The 22,101-nt window shown below is 39.6% G+C and overlaps 2 long non-coding RNA genes across 15 annotated transcripts; both read left to right on the top strand.

Moving 5' to 3' along the window:
* Nucleotides 1-10,564: 10,564 nt before the first annotated feature.
* On the top strand, nt 10,565-13,639 carry LOC113276408. Of its 12 annotated transcripts, none has more exons than XR_003324373.1 (10): nt 10,565-11,299; nt 11,391-11,439; nt 11,594-11,728; nt 11,805-11,929; nt 12,017-12,099; nt 12,208-12,253; nt 12,646-12,699; nt 12,815-12,870; nt 12,959-13,026; nt 13,335-13,637. It is a non-coding gene; the product is annotated as an uncharacterized LOC113276408 (long non-coding RNA). The 12 variants fall into 12 exon arrangements; XR_003324367.1 differs by having other exon boundaries at nt 10,565-10,836; nt 10,930-10,977; nt 11,137-11,299; nt 11,805-12,253; nt 13,335-13,636; XR_003324369.1 differs by having other exon boundaries at nt 10,565-10,836; nt 10,927-10,977; nt 11,137-11,299; nt 11,805-12,253; nt 13,335-13,636.
* Nucleotides 13,640-18,201: 4,562 nt separating this feature from the next.
* Nucleotides 18,202-21,406, top strand: LOC113276407. 3 transcript variants are annotated; one of them, XR_003324361.1, is made up of 6 exons: nt 18,202-18,552; nt 19,279-19,556; nt 20,003-20,145; nt 20,530-20,660; nt 20,788-21,035; nt 21,269-21,333. It is a non-coding gene; the product is annotated as an uncharacterized LOC113276407 (long non-coding RNA). The 3 variants fall into 3 exon arrangements; XR_003324360.1 differs by having other exon boundaries at nt 19,288-19,556; nt 20,788-21,406; XR_003324359.1 differs by having other exon boundaries at nt 20,788-21,406.
* The last annotated feature ends 695 nt before the right edge of the window (nt 21,407-22,101 follow it).

Here is a 22,101-nt window from a genome sequence, read left to right as displayed (position 1 = left end):
CTTCTTCCTTGGAGTGTTGGCCCTCGTCGCATTCATGTTACTGCTAGGCATATTAGGGAAGGTAATAGCCTTCGCTTGCTGGATGAGATTGATAAGACTGGTTTGACTACCATCCCTTATTCTGTTAGGCTTCCTTTGCTGAAGTATGACCGCATCCGTCTTGATCATGATGACCGTTGGGATCGTACTCCTCTTCGTGTGGTTGGTCCTTGGGCCTATGGTTTCACCACCACAGATCCTTCTGTCCCTCGTTCAGCTTGTTCTTTGCCCGGGAAGTATGATGGGTATCTGCCTTGGATTTTTAATCTTGTTGCTTCTCATGAGGTACCTTCGTGTCTGCTTTGGTGTCTTTGTCTGATTTTATGATGGTTTTCTTTTGCAGAATTCCCTTGCTTCTTCTGCTGGGACTGCTCCAGGCTCTGCTGGTAACTCTGTAGCCACAAGGAATAGGAAGAGAAAGGCTTTGGTTGAAACACCTGCGGAGGTAAGGATTATTATCATACCTTTGTGTTTGTAAGTTCCTTAGTGCCTTGACCCTGATTCTTAGCTGATGCATGTGTTCCTTTATAGTCTTCCCAGAGGAAGGGTAAATTGAAGACTGTTATTGATCTTGATGCTTTGGATGAGGATCCTAAGTCTGTTGGCGAGGTACCAGGTGACGAAGACATGGAAGATATCGAGGATACTGGCCTCAGCCCTCATTTGGATGACATTGAGGAGGATTTTGCCAAAATAACCCTAGTCCTGTCTGAGATGCCTCAGTTGAGGGTGAGAACCTTCTTGTTGGTACTGGTGCTCAGTTGGTCGAGCCTGTTAGTGTCCAAGCCCCTGCTCCTACATTGTATTTGAAGATTCCTTCGTTCTCTGCTCCTAGCAAAGCATTGCCCGCTATTTCTTCCGCTGCTGGAGCTGTTGTTGTGGCTTCTAAGAGTCTCCCTTCGTCTCCTACCACCTCCCTTCAGTTAAGCGGTTCGTTTGCTAAGGTTGTTACCCCCACGGTGAGGGATGGTAATTAATACTCGCAACCGAAGAAGAATGTTGTGATTTCACTAGCTATCTTCTCCTTCAATGCTGCTCCTGCTTCACTAGGGAGTGCTCAGTCTGTCTCTACTGCCCATGTTAGCAAATCTATTGGAACCCCACCTTCGTCACCATACTGGACCGTACTGGGTAATCTTCCTTCTGCCAGTGACATGGATTTGGACGGTCCTCAAGCTCTTCCTTCTGTTCCTAGATCATCCACCATGTCGTGTCTTTGTCGTGGTGAGGGTTCAACAGTCTTGCCCCATGTCCGTGCTCAAACGAACGAGGGAGTTGCTACTGAATCTATCCAAGGTAAGCTGTCGGAGAGATTGAGCTTAGGTAGTTCTGATGACGCTATTCTTGAAGCCATCCTGCGGGATTACAAGGGTCCCTTTTCTGTTGGAGTTGATTATCATCATCTTGGTAGTTCTTTCGAGATAGCTTCGCAGCTGGATGTGTTATCTCCCCAGTATCGTGCAGCTAAAGACTTGTTCTTTGACCCTGATTGCCTTCACTCCAGTCAGAGCTTTGGTGAGATCCTCAGGGGTAGCATCCAAGAGATGGAGGCTTTCATGGACACCTACGCCAATTTCCTCCCTCGTCTTTCAGCATTCTCAGTAAGTGATTCTCACCTCATTGTTTTTCTTCTAAATTTGATCCTCTGTCCGCTCTTATACTCCTTCGTTTGCAGCTTTGCAAGCAGATCGATGTTGGCTACACCTTATTTAAGGTTTATAGAGCTAAGTGTACTAATTTGATTTCCCTGTTGGAACGTGCTCGTCAAGAATATGCGCTTGCTATTGCACAACATCCATCGTCTAGTGATGCTGCTTCTGTTGCTAAGATATCTTCGTTGGAGGATGATCTAAGGAAGACTCAGAGATATCTAGAAGCTTGCTTATTGGATCTTGAGAGAGCTAATAATGTTGCCAAGGTTGTTGAGGATGGGCGTAAAGCTGCTGATTCTGCCTTAGTCCTTGAGTCCTCTAAATTCATAGGTTTGTTTCTTCTTCTCTTTAGATTTTTCTTCATTTTCGGTTGCATAGTCCTAAGACAACCTTCGTCTGTCAGCCAGTAGCTCTAGTGAACTTAGGTATATCCAAGATCAAGTGGCCAAGTTAACCTCCGATGTTTGGTATTGTCAAAATAAATCTGATAGGCTGATGAACGTAACCGTTCATAATGAGACCCAACTTTCCCTTGAGTCTGCCCATAATGCGGACTTAGTGAAGCATATGGCTTTGCTTCGTAAGGAGTGTGATGAAGCCATTAACTGGAAGGAGAGTCTCATTTTAAAGCAAAAGGAAGATATTTCTTTAGTCGAGAAATGTCTCTCAGCTCAAGAAATTATTCGCAAGAAGTATCATGCCGATTTTGAAGATGCTCGTGCTTTCTTAGCTAATGTCACTGCGGAACGTAATGTCTTGACTTCTGAGGTTTATTTCCTTAAGAACAAACTTGTCGATGCCAGCTCTGTGCCTTCTTCCATGTCTCATGCATCTTTAGTAAGAAGGTTTGAAGAGTTAGAGAGTGTGTACCAAGCTTTATCCTCTGAGAATGCTTCGCTCCGGATAGATGTTGATAATCTCCGGACGGAAAGGTATACCCTTGTGGAAGATCTTGATGCGGCTGAGGTGGATCTTGCTGAGGCTCAGCATAGCTTAGAAGAATCCCTTAGCCATGCCGGAGGTATCTTAGGATAATTATTTTTCCGTAGCGTCCTTTGTGTCTTCAACTGCTTTTTCTTGTTGCTGATACCCTTCGTATCCGCAGGTATCCAGGAGCAGTTGGTGGGTGAAAATTCCAAGATTAGCCGCCTTGAGGGTCAGATATCTGCGTTGGAAATATCTCGCCAGTTTGATGCCGCTGCTAAGTTCAAGGCTGAGACGCTTCGACAAGCTAATGATCAGCTTAACGCTTAGATGATGGAACTCCGCCAGAAGTCTTCTTCGGATCTAGAGGATTAGGCTTCACATATGAAGGTGAAATTTGAGCGTTATGCCATTGATTACATCAATGATGCCTTTACGGAGGCTGAGCTCTAGGCTGAAGGAGTTGTCTTTCGCCGTCTTCCTTACCCATGATCACGTTATGCTGGCTTTGTTTCCAACTGAACTTCTTTGTTGTATTATGCACCCAGCTGAGGGGCCTTTGTTGTGTCCTTTCCTTGAAACAACTATTTGTGACGTTCTGAACCTTTGTCATCTGCAACTTTTAAGACATGTTAGTCGTATTTTGGTAACACTATTATGGTACCTTTATTATTATATGAATATATGTATATGTGTTGTGTCTAATCATTTGCATATTCGAGTCATCACAAGTTGCTAAGGTGTGATTAACCTTTGGTGTAAAATTCATTATCCTACCCAAGTATCCTTTGGCCAGAAGGTACCGTGGTGGCGAGGGCTCCTACGTGGGCAATAATTTTCCTGTAACCCTACGCGTTCAGCGCGATGGCTGCTTTACTTCGACAAGGTATCTCTCTTTGTGGGATATATTGCTTATTATTTGCCTTTTAGTTGAATTCATTTGACCTTAGGATCCGAGATTGACATATGCGCAGTTACGTTGTGCCTTGCCTCATCGTCAATTCTGACGGAGGGTGTTTATTCTAACCCAGCTTGTATTTAATCAACATGTACTTTTTCTTAGCAAAAAGTTTCTTTCATTGATTAGTTAGGTTTATAATAAATTTGATTAGGTATAGAACATGGTGGGCCATTGCCCCTTCCTTTCTTCACATGAGTAATAACCATTCACTTACGGGTAGTACTTCTTTAGGTACATTGCGTTCCAAGGGTGTTGCAATACTTCTCCTTTGAGGCTCCTTAGGTAGTATGAACCTTTCCAGTCAATATCGTGTATGATGTAGGGTCCGTACCATATTGGAGCTAGTTTTCCCCACTCTTTCTCCCTTTGATATGGTGGTATTTGACGTAGTACGTATTCTTCAACCACAAAGTTTCTAGTAATTACCCGTTTGTTGTATTCGCGAGCTAGCCTTCGTTGGTAATTTACCATCCTTTGAAAAGCAACTTCTCGCATTTCTTCAATATCATCAAGCTTTTCCAGCATAAGATCCGTTGTCAGGTTCTTTTCCCATGCCTCCGTTTTTGTTGTTGGCGGTATTATCTCCGTCGGGATGACGGCTTCGGCTCCGTAGGTTAACAAAAATGGAGTTTCTCCCGTGGTTGTCCTTCTCGTAGTAAGGTAGGCCCATAGGACATTGTGCAGCTTCTCACACCATCTTTTCTTGTATGCCTTCAGCTTCTTTTTTAAGTTCATTGCTATTGTCTTGTTTGTGGCCTTCGCTTGCCCATTGCTCTTAAGGTATATTGTAGTAGACTTGTTTTTCTGAATGTTGAATGTGTTAAACAACATTTCTATGATCTTTCCTTCCAACTGCTTGCCATTGTCAGAGACTATGGCGGCTGGTATTCTGAACCTGCAGATGATTTGCTCAAACAAGAATTTAAAGACATCTCTGTCCCTAATTCTTGCCAAAGCCCTTGCTTCCACCCATTTGGTGAAGTAATCTGTAGCCACGATAAGGTACCTTGTTTTGGATGTCCCCTCTATCAAGGGTCCAACAATGTCAACTCCCCATTTGACGAACGACCATGGGACGATGACCGAGTTAAGCTCCATTGCTGGTGCTTTAATCTTCCTAGAAAATCGTTGGCATCTTTCGCAACGTCTTGTTACGTTCTTTGCATCTTCGTCCATGCTTAGCCAATAATATCCTTGAATTTTGTCTTTGATCGCCAAGGACCTTTTTCCACTATGATTTCCAGCTTATCCGCTGTGTATATCATGCAGTATTCTTCTACCTTATGTTTGTGAGAGGCATCGTATCAGAGGTCCAAGAAATGACCTTCTATAGAGTATTCCATCTCGTAGGCTATACATTGCTGCCTTTGATTCGAGTTTTCGAGCTTCTTTGACATCTGCGGGTAGGGTACCTTTGACAAGGTACTGGTGAATTGGGATTCTCCAATCGTTTTCCGCTTCGCCTTCGTTGCTTTCGTCTGACATAGACTGATCTTTGTCAGACTCGTCGGCTTCGTTAACTGGTTCTTCCATTCCTTCATCTTCTTCTTTTTCTGCTTCTCTCATGGCCCTAGTTTGGACCGCTAAGGTTTCCTCAACTCCTGAGGTTAGTTCTTTTATTGAAGGCTCATATATTCTCCCAATTTGGATAGAGGTAGTGTTTATGTCCCTCAGCATTGATGATATGAATGCTAAGGCATCTGCGTGTCTGTTGCCTTTTCGACAGACATGTCTGAATGTGACCTTGTTGATCTTTGATGCATGCTCCTGTGTTAACTTCAGGTACGAAGACAATATTGGATCCAGAGTTTGATATTTGAGCTCAATTTGTCTAATGACCAATTGTGAGTCACTAGTTAAATGAACATCCGATAAGCCCAGCTCCTATGCTAAGCGTAGACCATGTATGACCACCTCATACTCCGTGATGTTGTTAGTGTATTATTCGAATTCTAACCTGAAAGCATAGATGAGTCGGTCTCGGATAGGGGTTGTTATCACAATTCCCATGACTGCTCCTTCTCCGTTTGAGGAGCCATCGACGAAGATTTTCCACCTTCGTGAATTTTGCGGTTTGAGGAGGTCTTCTGATTCTGGCTTATCTTCCTCCATTCTTGGGATGTCATCTATCTCTGCTTCGTCGTTGAGAGGTAGGTCCGCTAGGAAGTCTGCTAGGATTTGTGATTTCTCAGCTTTCCTTGTTTCGAAGATTATGTGAAATTGTTTGATCATGTCGTTCCATTTTGCCACTCTTCCAATTTTCTCCGTGTTGTCGAGGATTTGACTTATTTGAGCTTTTGTGAAAACCCGAATGGTGTGTGCATCGAAAAATATCCTTAGTTTCTGTGTTGCCACTACTAAGGCATATATGAGTTGCTCCACCTTGGTGTAATTACGCTCCGCTGAACTGAGTGTCTTGCTGATGTAGTATACGGGCTTTTCTCCCTGCTCTTGGTCTCGTACCAACACTGCGCTCACAGCGTAGCTTGTTGCTGCTAGGTATAGAGTGAGTATCTCACCTGGCTCCGACTTATGCAGAATGGGTACGGATGCTAAGTATTCTTTGATCTTGTGAAAAGCTTGTTCGCACTCTGCGGTACACATGAACCTGTTTCCTTTCCTTAGCGTATCGAAAAATGTTTTGCATTTATCTGACGATCTTTCTATGAATATTCCCATGGAAGCTAAAATTCCATTTAGCTTTTGTATTCCTTTTAGAGTTTGTGGAGATGGCATCTCTATTATTGATCTGACCCTTTCGGGGTCTATTTCAATTCCTCGCTTAGTTACCAAGTAACCCAAGAATTTTCCTGAGGTAACTTCGAACGTGCATTTGTCCGGGTTCACCTTCATGTGGAAGTTTCTCATGGCTTCGAATATTTCCCTTACGTCTGAGAGATGGTTTTTTGCTTATTTGCGTTTGACAAGCATATCGTCTACGTAGACCTCCAATATTTTTCCTATCCAAGGCTTGAAGATTTTGTCTACTAATCGTTGGTACGTTGCCCCCGCGTTTTTTAGTCCAAAATGCATCCTTGTATAACAATACAGGCCTCGTGGGGTAAAGAACGCAATATGCTCCTGATCTTCTTCTGCAAGGGCTATTTGGTTGTATCCTAAGTATCCATCCATAAAGGATAGTCTTTGGTGGCCTTCGGTTGCGTTGACCAGTTAGTCAATGTTTTGCAGTGGGTAGCTTTCCTTGGGGCATGCTTTGTTGAGATTGCTAAAGTCGATGCAAATGCGCACGCCTCCGTTCTTCTTAGGTACGATTACCATGTTATATATCCACGTGGGATATTTGACTTCTCTGAATCCATCTGCGAGTAGTTTTTGTAACTCTTTCTCTACCCCTTCGTGGTAGATATCTTCCACTTTACAGATACGTTGTTTAAACGGTGGTATCTCCGGTCTGAGCCGAAGGTGGTGTGAGACCAAATTCGGGTCAATTCCTGGCATGTCTTCCATTGACCATGCAAAGACGTCTGCGTATTCCCTTAGTAACCCTTGTAGTTGCATCTCCTCTTCCTCTTCAAGTAAAGTTCCGATGTTGAGCATTTTTTGTTCTGCCTCTGTTCCGATGTTGATTTTCTTCGTTGGTTCCACCAGTGAGCAGGTTTGTTGCTGAGGTCGTTGAGGAGTGCTTTTCTGTAATTGTCATTTGGCGGAGACGTCTGCCCCTGGGCTAGCGGAGGTGCTGGTTTCCGGAGCTGAGATGGATTTGGGTGTTACCGAGGCTCCGTCCTGCACTTCCTTAGTGTTTGCCTTACGTCTTTTTCTTTCGTGCTGTTGGGCAGCAGTTCTTTCTTCGTTGAGTCTGATTTCCCCTAGATTGCATAGCCTTGCGTCTTGCTGGTCGCCTTTGATTTCCATTTCACCCATAGGTGTAGGAAAGCGTAGGTATTTGTGATATGTCGAAGTTGTTCCTCGCAATCTATGGACCCATAGCCTGCACATGATTACATTGTAGGGTGAAGGTGCTTCCACCACGCAGAAGCGTGTGTTGGTTACTAAGGGTCCTGCATGTACCTGCAAGACAATTTCCCCCTTTGGTCTAGAGACTGCTCCATTAAAACCATATATTGTGCAAGTGGAAGAACCATTTGCTCTGCGGTCAAACCCATGCGTAGGTAGGGTTTGTAAAATAGCACATTTAACGAACTGCACCCATCAACGAGGACCTTCATGACATTCCATACGTGTATTGGAAGAGTGATTACTAATGGATCATTGTGCATTTCAACCTCCTGGTTTACGTCCTTTGTTGAGAAAGTTAATGGCGTGGCCATCAATTCCTTCCAAGTGCTAGTAGGTGGTCCACTTAGCTTGAATACCTCATGGGATTATATCTTCTTTCGATTTCGATCTAACTCGAGGATTTATTCGAGCATTTATTCTTGACCTCCATTGGAGAAGGTGATCATGTTGATGTATTTGCCGTCCTGAGGCAGTTCTACCCTTTTCTTTGGGGTCTCCTCAGTTTCCGCTGGTTGTAGCTATACGTACTCCATGAATTTTCCTTCGTCGATGAATCTTTGGATCACATTGCGTAAGTGGTAGCACATATCAGTTGTATGCACATAGTATTGGTGGTATGCACAATACTCCTTGGCCTCCTTCGTTTTTTCTGGTTGCTTTCACCTAGTATTAGGGTAAGGAAATCCTGGCTTCGCTCCCTCCTTGCTTAGGATGTGAGAGAAAGTTGTATTTATCTTCGTGTAGATTTTATCCATAAATTATTCTCTTCCTTTTCCTCTTTTTCCGTCTCCGTATTTGGATCGTTTGTCTCAAGTGCTAGTTCTTCCCCCGACTTCATTTTGTCGCTTAGGTATCTCCGGGATTGGCTCCAGAGAGTTGGTTCGCTGCGGAGCTGTTGTCGTCTTTGTTTGTTCCCCGGGGTTGTCCTTCTGGATTTCTTAGAGTATGATGTAGCGGTCTTGGACAACGCTGAGCTTGCCTTCGGAATCGAGGGCTCTGTTGTGAGGATCCACGAAGATGGCTGAGGTTCTATCAAGTCTGTACTTATAGAAGTTAATGCTAATTTCTGGATTGACTTTCCCGATTGCTTGCCATGTCTTTTGCCACCTGTCTATGTATTGCATCAATGTGTCCCGGGGTCCGATAGCTAAAGAAAATAGCCTATCTAACCCTGCCTTTATTGATTTGTTGTACATGTATGTCTCCAAAAACACCGTTGACAATTGCTCGAAAGAGTCAATTGAGTTTGCAGGTAAGTTGTCATATCAGGCTAGTGATGATCCCATCAAGATTGCAGGGAAGTACCTGCAGAGTACTACCTAATCTCTTTCCCAATGGGCAAGGACACGAGTGTAATACTGTAGGTGGCCTGCGGGATCTGAGGTACCGTTGTATTCTTGGAACGTAGGTACTGGGCATTTCAGAGGGATGGGTTCCCTCAAAATGCGAAAAGATAGTGGGGACGTGGTTGCTTCTTGGAGCACTTCTTCTAGTCTTGGGCCTGCGTGGCCAGTTTTTAGGTCTTGTATCTCCTTCCGCATTTTCTCCATTTGCTCCATAACCATGTTCACATTATGAGCATCTTTGGAAAATTCTTTGTCGTAGTAGGATTCAGATGGCTTGTATTTTGAGTCCGTTTCGTCCGGATCGTGGTGCGCTTTCCTGGCTCCCTTAGGTTGATTGGCCTTTGGTGGGTTGAGATCCACCCTTCGTCTTCCTGAGATAGATCCATTTTCACGGCTCTTTGGTGGAGGGTGAGTTTGGGAACCTTCGATCTGTATGTCCAGCATACCTTTGAGGTTCTAGTTCTCTTGGGCCATCTCGTGCATTGCGTCCTTGTTTTCCTTGTTACGGAGTAGCAAGGCTGCTATTTGTGCCGCCATTTGATCTTCGTTATGGGCTCCACTTCCCTGAGGAGTGTTGTCGGCTGGATCTTCAGAGTTTTCTGCTCCTTCATCTACAATTAGTGCGTCTGGATCTATCTGTATTGGGGTTAGGTTTCCCAACCCTCGTCCCATAGGAGCTAAGGTTCTGGGTAAACCTGCGTTGGCCGCAGGTGGCTTTGTAGCGGTAGGATGCTCCCGTAACGGCATGTCGTAGATTGGTTGAGCTCCCGATCACTACACCAAATTCAGGATTTAGCAACCCACATTAGCAACAGAGCTAGAACTGTTGACAATTAGCAACGAAAAACAACAGGGCTAAAGTTTAGCACAACTATTTCCTGTCGCTACTAGCAACTGCGGGTAGTTTAGGCATGCGAGTCACGTGTGTGCCTGGCAACACTTCTGGCTCTTGTTCCGCCCATATTTTTACCTGCTTAGATGTGTATTGGGATTAAGTCCACCCCTTGACCTTTTGACCTCTTAGATATTTCTTCACTTAGAGCGTCCACAGTGGGAGAGTAAACCCAAATATTTGGTCTTTTGAACAGACGTAGTGGAACGTACTATCGATCAAATTTTGATCAACGACTAAAACCCAGAGTATATTTGGTTTGGGACCAAGACTAAACCCAGATATAGTCGAGCGTTGATATACTTCACGCCCCACCACCAGGCGGACATATAGTGCACGTCCCACATCAGGCGTTGGTATAGTCTACGCCCCACACCAGGCGTTGGTATAGTTTACGCTTCACATGGGGCGTACGTAAAGTCTACGCCCCATTTTTTTTTTTTTTAATTATTTTGTATGGGGCGGGCATTATACCCCCGCCCCATTCTTTGTTTCCAAAATCATTTTAGTGGGGCGGGCATTATACCTCCGCCTCACTTCTTTCATCTTTTTTTTTAGTGCACGTCCCAATCAGGCGTTGGTATAGTCTACGCCCCACACCAGGCGAACGTATAATGTACGTCTGACCAAATTTAGTCTTTCCACCGTAACGTCACACACCATACTAAACCCAAAATTTGATCTTTTTTTCCCTCTTTGGTCTTTGGTTATACTCGAACCATTGCAGTTGCTCTTAGCTTCTGCTTTTATTTCATTTGTTTGTTTTCTCAGATCTCCCAGCCTCGCCTCTTTCCTCTTTCCTCATCGCAAAATCCATATCTCAGAAACCTCATCAATCTCACAAAAGATCCGTATCATGAAAAATCCCTCTTTTAATCCCATGAATCTCATCTCTGATTTCCCGATCTCTTTAGAACTCGTTCATTCACCTATTTCCTTCACAGAGTTTATGGTATGAACCCTAATTTACCAAAACAGAAATCAAAACTAACCTTTGACAGGAAATCTATAAGCATTTACTGAGTTTGGGTAACCTAATCTCAGGTAAGATAACCTATTTTACGAATTTTGTATATTTTGATTTTATAAACCCTAGAAATTGTTTTTTGATTTTTGATTTTGAAATCGCAAAAGAAGATCGAAAATAAATCCGGGAAGAGTGGGGTACCAAATCAAGAAAATCGAGTATAACTCTAGCCCTATCAATTATTTTTGGTTATGAATCTTGATTTGAGCTTATTCATCCTTGTTTTAAGTTTTTTGCAAGATGTGTTTGTTTGATTTCAGATTTATGAAGTAATTTTGTAAATAATCTTGTGTACATCTCTGGAGAGTCGTATGCAGGGGTATACGTGACTACTCTGGCTTCTCAAGTTGTGAAGGGTGACTATCCTTACTGATCCGATGAACTGTGACTTATACTTGAAAAACTAAAAGCACAATCTTAGCAAAAATGGGATCTTTTTCAGGTCTTGCAGCCGGTATAAAGCCTGCACTGAACTTCGAGGTATGATTTTCTATGGTTCCAAATAAATAAGTTTTGAAACTGTCTCGTGTATGACTATCTTTTAACTAAATTCAAACTCATTTGACTACAGGGTTATATGATAAAAACTGAGGCAACTGACTGGGAATCACTCTAAGATGGTAAGCCCTGTAGCAATTAATCATGTACTCATGTAAGATGTCCATATGTTACAATGGTCATGATACTAGTAGGCTGAGTCAGTGAAGAGTATGCAATGTATAATTTATGTGAAAATACTCAAGTATCTTAAAGTTTGTGTAATATACCTTTCAGGATTAAGCTGTATTTCTCTCTTGAAGGTTGAGGGTAGCTTTGGAGCTGTCAATGACATGGCAACCACAATGGTGCAGAAGTTCTGGGATTCTGCCCTCGTTTAGACCCACTTGAAGATGATTATGACACCCAAAGGTATCATTTAATACTATCTACTTTTATAGTTTCTGTAGGTTATTTCAGGCACTAATGCTGCTGCAATCTCCTGCAGTGAATCCGCATTTATGGCGTCAGATAGTGTAGAACCAGGGATGTCTTATCCGTTTCTTGGTTTAGGAAATTCATTTGCCTTCAAATTTGAGGATCATAAGGGTTATCTACATCTGCTCAATTGCAGTATGTGTTCTCCCTGACTGTATACATGTGGAAACCATATCGTGCTCAGTAATACAATAACAAAATTATTGTTTTTGAGTTTCACAGGTACTGTGAATTTGGAGGAGCTTGTATCTACCGTTATGCAGAGGATATGAACTGACAGTGATCAAGATCATCCATAGTTTTTGGTATGCTTGATGTTTTATGTTTCCCTTATTTCTCAACTTTGTTTGGGGGCATATTAATTTTCAGTGTGAAGATGATGAAGGGAATAAAGTTTTACTTACAACTGATAGTGAACTTGCTGGAGCTATTATCCATGCTCCAACAACGGGTTTGAAGGTAAGCATTTTTTTTCTTTCAGGTTGTTGCTTTATAAATTCCTCGTCCCAAACTAAAACATATGCATTTTCTACTATTACTTAATTATCTCATGGAGTTCTCATCATTACTCTCTGATAGCAAATCATATGTTCCTTTCATTCTGTTTATTTCTTTCTTTCTTTCTTTCTTTTATTAGTACTATATATTTTATTTTTTTGCCTTAAATTATAAAAGGAATTAGCATTTTATAAGAAGCTTGATTGCCTGGTGATAGTTGGTCTGAAAATAATTAAGTTGGTAGCATGCCATTTGTATATTTAGTTGGTAGCATATTCATAGCTTCTGTCAATTGGTAATAGACTAATAGTGGTACAGTAAAAAAAATTATGTTGTTTTTTTGCTTTTTATAGGCACAACTGGGATTGTGGATTACACAAACAATGACGAGATGAAGTATGTTGTAGGTACAGTTTCTAATGAAATCTTAATGAGTTGTGGATTGTTATTTCGTGGCAACTTCAAAATTCACTCACGTTTGCTATTCTATAATTTGCTAATGTCATTCTTTTCCGGTCGCAGTGTCAAAAAACTCGATGACCGAGTTCAGGTATACTTTTTCGGAAGCCTACATTCAGGTATGATTTCTTATTCCTTCAAAAATCTTGGTTTAACTCTCCTGTATTTCAAGCAAAGTGAACTATATATCTTTTTTGCTCATTATAGGTCAAGGAGTATGATTCCAAGAGTAACTCTTCTGGATGATTTATTAGAGAATCATGTTAAATAAAAAGGTGAGGTAGCGGCCATGCTTCTCCTCTTCAATTTTTTTAAGCTCTACATATCTAACTTGTACAGATATTTATTTAGAGCTGTCCGACTCAGTAGCATTGCCACTATATGTCAAAAGGACTGTTATCCATGTCGTGATACTTCAGTTACTTTTAATTTTTAAACTGTTGAAGTTGTATTGCTTTCTGTAATATTGAAGATTCTAAGCTTTATATAGCTGGCACTGTCTTCTGTTTTCGCTTCAAATAATTGTCTTACAGAGTTGAGCTTAGGTATTTGATGTATCTTGAAAATACTTTGTTTCTTTCAGACTGCCAAATACAAGAAGGGAAGTTGGAGATTGAACCAGGTAACCTAGACTGGCATGTCCTACCAGTGATGAGAAGCAATTTCGGCTTTGCCTTCGATGAGGTTGGTCTTCTAAAACGGATTCAGGTTAACATATGTATCAATATGTTATCATATTTGTATGATTATTCTTTGAGTTACGATAAACTAGGTCACTTCAACATAAAACATTGTATGTCACGTACAATATTTAATTCACTTCATCTCTGTAACATTGTATGTCTCCAAATGTGATACTCAAAACTTCACATTGTGAATCTTTTTTTTTTAAATATAAATCATTTAATGAATCTGTGGGTTATTAGATTGCACAATTACAACTGATGAATAAATTATAATCGAATGTTGGTTTTGAGGAATTGAATCACCAGAATGGGAAGAATCAGGGTGTTGCAGGATAAAGGGGGGGATATCGATTTTGACTAGGTCAACGTAGACTTGACCTTTTATTCTAATTTCAAAACTTTAGCAACGGCAGAAAGATGTTGCTAAATCTGAACCAGAACAGTTATATCCAGTTCTAATAAAAATATCCCGGAATAGCTCTAGAATTAGTGACAGAGAAGCAACAGCTTACCCTTGTAACTAATTTATAGTTTCGCAACAGTTATTTCTGTTGCCATCGCCGCTAATGACCAAATTTCGCAACAGAGCTAGAGCTGTTGCGAAAAACTGCGACAGGGTGTTTCGTAACGGCAAAATCTGTTGCAACCCCGGTCAGCAACAGAAACAAGCTGTTACTAAACGTTAAATTTGGTGTAGTGGATGTCTGTCCCATCCCTTCAGAAGGAATAGGTGATTTGTTAGCAATTGTTCGTCTTGCTATTTCGCTTTTCCCGTCCTCTGCTTCATTCCTTTGATTTGCTTGAGACGGCTTTTGGGATCTTCCTCTTGTGATTGTTGGTCGTGAGCTTGTTGGTACATCATTTGGTTTCTGCATGCCTTCGGCTTTTGTTATCCTACGGTCACAGAAAAGCGAAGAAACCTGCTACTTGGGTACCTTCGTTAAAAGTAGCAATCAATGCTCTGACACAAAAGACGGATAAGCAACTTTTTCAGAAAAATGACTGAAATAATGTCTTTGAAAGACAGGTATTAAATGTTTATGACACCCTTGGAAAAGACAACCTTAAATGTTGAAAACCAATAAAGAAGGGTGTCAGATCTCGTGAAAAACAAGGTTATTAAATGCTTTAGAAGATCTTTCTACCTTAAAATCTCACTGAGATTCCTCTGTCAGTCAAAGGTTCTCAGATCTGAAATATGCTCTCTTAAACAAGGGTAGTTTTAGTATAAAACAAAGATTTTGGCTTTTTGTGAGCACGCTTTTTTGTGAAATTTTTGTAGATATGTAACAAGATACGTCTTTAGAGGCTATGAACTCGAAAAACATACTTACATAACGGATGAACAAATCGCTAGAGAGTGAGATTCATCGTTTAAAAAGAACAGATCTCTTCATTATAGAAGATACGTAAGTTAAAGGTAAAACTATGTCTAAACTCAAGCTCGTGAGCCAAACACGGTGGGCGCCAAACTGTGACTACTCGTTTTCCCGTAGTCTACGTAATGTATACAGCTCAGAGGATCTGATGCTAAGCAGTATCGATACCTCTGTTGAACTGACAATGCTAAGTTATAAAGGATATTCAAGATCACAATAGTAACGAAGAAAATAAATAGAATGTAAAAGCTTCTAAGTTATCATGAGACACAAGAGATTACGTGGTTCGACATTTTTCTACGTCCACGGGGTAATGAGTGATTGTTTTGTATTAAGTTGTGGTGGTTACAAAAGATCTTAAATGTTTCCCAAAGTAATAGAGAGAACTCAAGTTGAAGTAAATACTTAAGTTCTAAACATTAAAGAGGTATAAGCTTAAGACTAGATCTTCTCTCCTAGATCTTGAATTCCTCTAGTTTGTTGGTGAGGCTTGGTATTTATAGGCCCTTCTGCTCCAGGTATATCTTTGCTGCCTCTGGGTCCATCGTTTGTTGATATACCTTTCGTGCCAATGGTACCTTCATCCACCACATGCTTTCTCCAGTCGCATTCCGCCACCTCAGCTGACCCACAATCCTTCGGGAACTACCCAACCTTAGTATAGGTTGTACCTTCGTTCACCGCCATCTTCTGCCAATCGGGTTCTTCCACGCCTTCTCTCTCCACGTGCCTTGATTCATGCGCATAGATAAGAGTTTTGTGCATTTAATGTTGATTAGATGCGTCATCTACCTCTGTCCTTTCGCCAGCTGCCTCTTTGTAGACAAGGCTTTTACTCTTCTCATATCAACCGTCGAGGTCTCCTTTCTTGGGGCGAGATAAAGTAGATTTGCGGAGGTATCCTTTGCTACTCAGTTTCCTCTGTCTAGCGAAGGCTACATAGTTGGATTTGTATGCGACCACTAAGATCGTGACACGTGATCCACATAATATTGGTATTCACAGATGTGATCAAAGAAACTTGATGTTTTTTATGTCTAGGAAACTTTTTATGAGAATTTATTCTTGTGTTTTAAGAAGGATAACTAGGGTTTGGAATAGCAATTATTGTGAGTACACATAGCTATTGCCAACGCTTTCATCATGCAATGTTTTTAGATTTATTTATTTAAATTTTAAAGTTTATTAGGAAGATGATTTTGCAGTATTAATCTTTATGGTTTTATATATTACAACTTGTTATGGGATATGTGTGTTTGCGTCCGTGAACTATGATTTTCCGATACGTGGTCAAAAGTTAATTCTTTCATATGTCAGTATGCAAGTAGTGACAAAAGATTGAATGAACTTTTGAGAAACAAAAGTTAAGCCTATTATGTCATTATGCAAATATTGATGGAAGATAGGATGAACTTTTGTTTACAAATATAAATCTATTATATGTCATTGTGCAAATAGGGATGAAAAATAGAATGAATCTTTGTTTATTCTGCAGTATTGATCTTCCCTGATCCATATCTTTATGTAAATATTGTGCAGCTCCGTAAGTTCTCTTATGTGAGCATTTCCGATTAATTTAATCGTGGATTTACTTGTGGTTAACTTAATTGAGATTTTTGGATACAAATTCAGGTTTCATGTGATTTGTTAATGTCCAAAGAAATCCTTCTTTTCTTGTAAAAGTAAGGTCGCTCTTGTTGTTCTTTCGGGAATGACATTTTATGGGGGAGAGTTATTAATTAAACTTGTGCTTAATTGCCAAATCTTTGTGGGGAGTGCGGCTGTGGAATTTTATAGGGGTTATCTTGTATCTTTATAAACTCCTTGATGAATGCATTTAGTTTAGGCTATATGATTGCATCTAAAAAGTTGATATGTGCTTTTCTTTTGTTCATGAAGTATCTCTATGGAAATTTCATTAGGATCCCACTAATTTTCGTACCTTTGCCAATTTGATTGACAAAATGGGGGAGACTTAATGTGAAGTTCACACTACAAATACATATGGTTTTCGGATCATTATGTAAGGAGGGTGGTTTTCATGTGAGATGAAGTATTGACTAAGGGGGAGTGATACATATCACCATAGTATTGTTGTCAAAGTTGTGATACGATTGAACTTTGATGTCGTGTAATAATACCATGACACTGTATAACAATGATTGAGAGCTATTGTTTTCTCATTGTTATAGCTACGGATCTTCAACAACGATGATGTTGAGTTGAACACATTTACATTCATTGGAGTACTTGGAAGTGACGAAGATTTCGAGTAATATTGAAGAACCAAGGAGATCAAGCATTTGGATGAGAAGCTACAAAGTTTATTTATTTTGTATTCCATATGTATTGATATTTTTGTCACTAAAATTGAAAAAGGGGAGATTGTTAGAGCATTGCTCCGTCGAACTCGCAAGCGTTGCTATCTCAAGCTTGTTGGTTAAGTTTAGTTGCCAAAACTATAAGTCTTGATTTCTAGTCTACTTATAGCTAAGTATCGGATTAGGATAGTAAGTGTAGTTGAGCTTTAGACTCCACGAAGTTCATCGAATGAAGACGAAGAACTACTCAAGGGAACTTGTGGAACTTCATCAACAAAAGTTATGTGGATACTTGAACTTATCTATCACTCAAAAGTCTATCTACTCTATCACCTATAAGTCTTGATTTCTAGTCTACTTATAGCTAAGTATCGGATTAGGATAGTAAGTGTAGTTGAGCTTTAGACTCCACGAAGTTCATCGAATGAAGACGAAGAACTACTCAAGGGAACTTGTGGAACTTCATCAACAAAAGTTATGTGGATACTTGAACTTATCTATCACTCAAAAGTCTATCTAATCTATCACCTATTTGAGACAAAAGTCGTATTGCTATATAGACTTCAATTATACACATCTGATATTTCGAGCCGACTTTATCTCGCTTATCTATTTCTCGAAATATGTGTTGGTAAGCTTTCGCTTTGGCCAAGTTCATCTTTACTCGTGACGAAAGTCATATTGATTATTTCAATAACTTGAAAATCGCTTTGATGAAGAATAGTTTGCGGATAACAACTATTTTAACATATTCTAAGAAAGTTTCAATGATTGAAATGAGAGTTTGGAACAAGTAACCATGTTTGGATATCTTACTAATATAAAGAAAAGAGGCTTTTTGGTACGACCTCAAATTTCCGTGATTAATCTTTTATGCTGTCCGTCAGATCAGATGATTTAAAATCTCGGAGTTTGATTATAGCCGTCCATCTAATGAGGATTTCGGTATGATATTTATGAATTGTGAGGGCTTATATTAAATTACTTTAATTTGTAAGGACCAAAAACTTAAAAATATATATAAGAAATCTCAGGCACAAATTTCACTTCTCTCTTTCGGTTCTTCGACTTAGGTTTAGTGGAGAAAAAAAAAAGGGTTTCGAGGAGAAAACGCAGATGAGAGCGATGATATATGTTCTGATTTAGCTCCAATATTCAATCTTCTCCAACTCCTACTTCAATTCAAGCTTTTTTCGTCACATCTACTAAATTATTAACCTTCATCTCAATTTCCCATTGAACTTAGGGTTTTCCCATTGAGTAATTTAAACAACAAAAATTGAGCTGAGAAAAAATGGATTGAGGAACTGGAATGCTTCAACTACACAGGTATATATGAACACCAGATTTCTAAGGGTCGGATTGATGTTTGAATCAACAGTATCAAATTGGGGGTTTCGATTTTTCTTTTCCAGGTTTGTACGAAACTATTAATTCCAGCTTTTTGTAGTAATAACATGTTTCAATCATTCCTTTCAATTTGGGTTTTGTTAGATTCAGATACCTCTCTCACTTTTTTTTTAATCCCAAACATAAGACTTTGTTTTGTAATATTTCTGTTAATCCTCCTTCCTTGCGAATCATTCAGTTGGGGTTGAATGCATATACTGACATTGGAATTCCAATTGGTTAGTGAATATTTGGACATTAATAGTCATTGACCTGATATGTGTGTTACTGTGTTTGAGTACCAATCCCTCCATCCTTGCATGAATCTTATTGTGTTTTTTTTCATTACTGTTTAAATGTTTCTGGGGTTAGTGGAATAAGGAGGCTGCTTTAGTTGCTTCTGTCCTTTCTCGACGTTCACAACCTTAATTCCCTCCTGTAATAAGAGACTAATGGATATTAGTAGTTAGGGCTTACACTGTATTTATTTTCATTTTGAGTTTTTACCTTCATCATGCTTGATATAATTCTTGAATGAGAAGGTTATTTCCATATGTAGTAATGACTCTCTATTCAATTTTGTATCCTTAGTTTATCATCTTGGCATATAAGCATATTAGGCATTCAGCATCAGGGAACAAAATTTTGGCATATAAGCATTAGCCTCTTGAATATTTTGACCCAGATATAAATTGGAGCCTGAATTCATTCCGATTGATTCAATTGTTGTTAGTACTAATGTCTTCTTACAGAAAATGCAGCTGGCTAAAACAACCAAGAAAAATTTGCTTTGAATGCGTCGTCATTGATCATGACCCTGAAGATAACCTAGATAAGGATTCTGAAGATAGGGATTTGAAAGGAACTAATAAAGAAAGTAGAAATTCAACTGTTATAAGTAGAGTGGAGAAAAGCGAACAAAGAGAGATTTGGTATAAAATTCAATACAGAGAAGGTATGGGTGGTAATAATGTTCAGACTTCAGAGTAACGTTTCTACCAATAGGAGGGGTTCAATTGCTGCTGCTATTGTAAGTTGTTTCTACTTCGTCTTCATGATTTGGATTTTTTTATTCTGGTTGGGTACTTCTTCTCGAGTGTTTTAATGGAAAGTTAGTTATAAATTGAAATGTGATTAATATTCAAAACCATGTTAGCTATTGCTTAATCTAAAGTAATAGATTCGCAGCTGTGATGGTGTTGATATAGATGGGGCAGAAGTTAGCTCTAAAATTGTATGTTAATGTTAAATGGACACAATTACATGAGCTAGGTTTTCAACTGGAAAATAGGGTACTTCCAGAGTATCAATTGACAACTGAAGGGATTCTCAAGCATAATTGGCTGGTGAAGGTGTAGTTAGGCAGAGAGAACTTTCTGCTTTGGCACATGGCTGAACTTTGTTTCTTCATCTTGGCGTTCATGTTTATACTCATTCTCATGGTCATAACTTCCTTCTCCTGTTACATATATGCAGGTGGTTGTAGCTGCAGAGATCTGGGGAATCTCTAGGTGGCATGGTCAGGCAGCTATCGATGGATCAGTTTGACTCCACAGAGCGCCATAACGGCTAAGAATCTATTGGATAGACAATTATATGTCATTATGGTGGCTTGGAAGGTAAAATTTCAGTCACAATCCTTAGTTCCTTTTGAATCTACCAAAAGGGCCATAACTTGGAGCTTCCTTATGTGTTTTCCTTAATGAGAGCGCAGACTTTATTAAACTGATTCTACATATTTGGAGTTAGCTACAACATTACCTAATTGCAGGTATTGCCAAACAAAAAAAAGGTATTGCAAATAAAAATGTAATTTGTGTGTTCTTTTAGGATGGCTTTATTGGCGAATGTGATTCTAAGGTTCTAATTCCCAGTCTTCACAAGTTTAAATGCCGCTTAATAGACTGACATAGTTAACTTTGCCATACACCTTTTTTCGGGTGTCAACCTAATACATACTGTCATTCTGGTAGTACTCATAACCGATATTTGTTTTAATGTAGCCACAAATGATGGAAGCAGATGACTACATGTTGAAATTGGCTAGACATGCAAAGCTATCAGATCATCTTATGATAGCGAAATTCACCAGATGCACATGCCGGATGCTTATATGTGGGTTTGTTTGAACTTTGTAAGTCAATATTGCTCTAGACCAACCACCTAATTTCATTAGGCTTAACTAAATCCTTTTCCTCTGACCGATTTCATATAAACTAATATGCAAGGTATGTTATAATTTCTTATTGTTCGGTGTGCAGGTTGATTTTTTGCTTTGCATACACTCTTTCTTACTAAGAAGAAGTGATGAGAGTGGTAATACTTGCTTAATTAGTATCTCCTTCAATTCATTTGCCATCTGTAATTTTACTCAAGTCGGTTTTTGTTGTCCAAATAGTCCTATTTGGGATTGTTTGTTTTGAGTTAATTTTCGATTACGTCTAACATTATTATTGTTTACTCCATTTTTCTTAATTGGCCTGCGTTGAAAAGCATATTGATGTTCAAGGTATGAATGTTTGTATCACTCTTTATACCAAATGATCCGTATCTATAGTAATTGACATCAATATTAACTGCACTAATTTGCTTTTATTTTAAGTAATGTCAGGCCATTGGGTGTGTGACAGGATTCACAGGAACATGGCAGAACATGAATGAATCTTTAGTTTATGCTATTTTTCACTTGAACTACAAAATTATTGAATAAAGTGTTGGATTTTTTTTTGAACGAAATGGCAGGCGCGGGCGCATGCGTGCATAGTGTGTTCTCACATTTGTGTAAAAGTCCAAAACCGGGAACCTAAAGCATGCGTACCCGTACGCATACTGGCGGAAGTTTCACGTTCGTGAATTTCTGCTGGAGTTTGAAAGTTAAAAACAAACTCAATCCGGCTACTTAAGTATGCGTACCCGTTTGCATACTTAGCAGGTTACTTTCTAAAATCGGTTTGTTCATGAACTAAAACATTTGTATAATAAGGAGTGCAATCTTTGCAAACCGTGGCTATAATGTTCATGAATTGTTTCGAGTGAATCAAAATCGATTTTGCTTCGATTATGTCTTGTATACTTCTATGAGATCTAAGCAATTGAACGACTCTCTAACTAGTTCATTTGAGTCATTTGAACTAGTTATGGTAAAGATAAATAAGGTTGATATGAAAGTGCTCATATGGCTAACCACTAAGTGTACACGTTTAGGCACGGTTACTCAAACCTAAACGAAGGTATTCATTTGTGTATAACAAAATAAGTTTGATCTAACGGTTGAAAGATATTAGCTTGAATCTAATCAGGTTTTTATCTAACGGTGAATATTGAATGCTTCGTTACCAAGGTAACTTAGATTTCAAACCTTGATTTGAAATCTATATAAAGGAGAACTCTAACAACTGGGAAACCTAATCCCCACACCTCATGTGTGATACTAGTTGTATAATCTAGAGTCGGTTCTCCTTTAACCTTAGGTTTTTCATGAAACCCTGTAGGTTAACGACTTAAAGACTTCATTGGGATTGTGAATCCAGACCCAACTATTTTCTCTGTAGTTGCTTGATCTGATCTTGATGTTT

The sequence above is a fragment of the Papaver somniferum genome, chromosome 4 (genome assembly GCF_003573695.1).
Source record: "Papaver somniferum cultivar HN1 chromosome 4, ASM357369v1, whole genome shotgun sequence".
Lineage (NCBI taxonomy): Eukaryota > Viridiplantae > Streptophyta > Magnoliopsida > Ranunculales > Papaveraceae > Papaver > Papaver somniferum.
This window is presented reverse-complemented; position numbering and strand designations above follow the sequence as displayed.